This window comes from Salvia splendens, chromosome 8 (genome assembly GCF_004379255.2).
Source record: "Salvia splendens isolate huo1 chromosome 8, SspV2, whole genome shotgun sequence".
Classification (NCBI taxonomy): domain Eukaryota; kingdom Viridiplantae; phylum Streptophyta; class Magnoliopsida; order Lamiales; family Lamiaceae; genus Salvia; species Salvia splendens.
Window position 1 is genome coordinate 18481373 of NC_056039.1, and position 2752 is coordinate 18484124.

Genomic DNA, 2752 nt, shown 5'->3' on the forward strand with positions numbered 1-2752 from the left:
AGTGTGGCATGATAAATTGACAACTTTTATTGAAAATGTTTTCGGCGTGAGCCCACTGAGTATATTTTATAGTACTCAGCCCTGCATGTGTTTTCCCTATGTGCAGGTTGAGCGGCGACGAGGATGTGGTGGTGTTGAGCAAATGAATATAATATATTATTGATGTCTTTGAACCTTGAGTGTCGTTGTGTCTTCACACATGGCGTCACTCTTTCTCTTGGTCGTTTCCGCTGTGACGTGTCTTAAATTATGATTTATTTGGGCCGACAACTTTAATTGTTGGGGTAATGGATATTCTGAATTCCTTGTTGGATAATATTAAACTCTTGGTTATTTATTTGGATATTAATTGTTGGTCCAACTTGTGTTGAAACCCTAATTCTTTTCGTCCGTTTCATTAAATTCTTTTAATCACGATCGCCCGTATTTAATAACCCTAAAGGGCGGTCGTGACAGCTTGGTATCAGAGCCTCAGTTTCTTTCCGCTCTGGACCTAAGAGTCTTTTTGAGTCAAAAATTTATTTTTGTATTAATTGACTAAGGTATGAACATTGAAGGCTCAACACCACGACTCGTCACGCCCAACCGCGAAGAAAGAGGTAAAAGTATTTTGGTGACTATGGGAGTGGATTATTGAATATTGAGGGTTTCAATGGAAAATTTTGATTTTGGTGATGAAAGTCAATACGTTGGTTTTGGAAAAAATTTTGCATATACAAAAAAAATAGGATGATATATATGAGGATGTTATTTGATTGTGAAGCATGATTTTGTTAAGTACCATGAACACCGTCGAGCATGAGAAATTGTATATATCCAAATGAGGAAAATATGTGATTAAATGTTGAACTTTCACGAGTGTTTGGAGAATTTGACTCGTATGTTACCTATATGTGGTGGAATTCTATGTGGTTTTGAGAGTCATTAAACGTCGAGTACGAATTACGAGGCAAGTAGCCTATGAGAAATAAAAGTCGACATACTGTGTCAGGATAAAATGCGAAATCAAACGGAATGAGTGAACCATCCACCTTGAGCACCCAAGTTTATTTTTGGCATGATGCAAGCATCATACCCTTATCTTGTATACACATCTATATGTACCCATTCTATACTCTCAACATCATTCAAAGCCATATACCTTCTTTGTTCTTTCCTATCTTGAGCTGATGTTGAGATTTTCTTTCTATGTAGATGGCCGGATCGTACTTTGCCCAAATGCGAAATCGTTATGCCCGAAATAGGAACCTTCCCGTTGAGAGGTACCGAGAACACGAATGGGATGGAAAGAGCGATCTCATGGGTTTCGTCGCTGAATTCTGGGATTTATGGAGGGACGCCTATGCGTTCGGGGGAGCCACCCACCATGCTGGTATTACAAAGCTCATTCATACCCTACCGCCATCTTGGAGCCAGTGGGTCGCTCAGGCGGCAGAATCATTTACGTGGTATAGCCTTCCCGAATACTCACCACGAGGGGATTTACCTGGCCTTCTAGAGGTACTGTTTCCGGCCTTAATAAGGGCAGCTGACGGACCACCACGTTCTCCACCACCACAGATTCATTCACCGGAGCAAGCACACGGAAGGAAGTTTTGGTCTGATAGTGAGCCGCATGTCTCGCGCGTGCCAAAAAGGACAAGGCTCGGGATGCGTACCTCGGCCCCTTCAAGAATAGAAAGGGAGGTCGAGGAGCTAATCGCAACAATCCCTTCGCCAGTACGCGTTGAGGAAGAGGACGAGGAAGACGAGGAGGAACGCCTCGAGGAAGAGGAAAATTCGGATATGGAGATTAGTGGTGGGACTGAAGAGGAGAAGGAGGAAGGCGAGATTTAGGAACAATAGTCATGTGATAGATTGTTTTGTTTCTCTCATGTTTTGATATCATATTGTTTTGCTAGACTATTATTCATTTTATTTCCACGTTTTTGGCTCTTCATTCTTTGGTTATGATTGATACTAAGACCTCCTGGAGGCGACGTTTTATTATGGAAATTTCTACTTTTGCTACCTTGTTGGGCCATTATCTTTTGATATCCTATTGTGCAATTGTTCTTGATATCCTGTTGAGTAATCGTCCTTTGTTATCCCATTGTGCAAACATCTTTTGTTAATCCCTGAAACAATTGTTCTCTTTATTCTATCGTGCAAACGTTTCTTTTGTTGTTCCGTTGTGCGAATATCTTTTGCTAATTCATGATGCAATTGTTTCTCTTTAGTCTATCGTACAAATGTCTTTCGCAATTCTATTGTGCGAACATCTTTGCTAGTCATGATGCAAATTGTTCCTCTTTACTCTATTGTGCAAATGTCTTTTGCTATCCTGTTGTGCGAATATTTTGCCACGTCATGATCCAATGGTCCTATTCTGTCCATGACACAACTATCTTTTGTCTTGTGGTACAATTGCCCCTTGATCCCTACTTGCGAAATATTACATGATCTTCCCAACTATGCAACATGACTATTGATAGATTTGAGTAAAGTGTGATAATAACCCGTTTGTCTGGTAATGAATCAGAATGCCGCCAAGACGCAATGTAAGGAATGCGAACCGGGCGCCTACACCTCAGGCGACGGAAGTCGAGAGTGTGGCACAACCAACCCCACAACCTCCACCACCACCACCTCCACCTCAAGTGGACCGAGAAATTGTGAAGTTGTTCTTGAAACAGAAACCACCTGTCTTCGATGGAATGGGAGAGCCGGAAAAGGCTGAGAGCTGGATACGCGCATTGGAGCGCATTTTTAC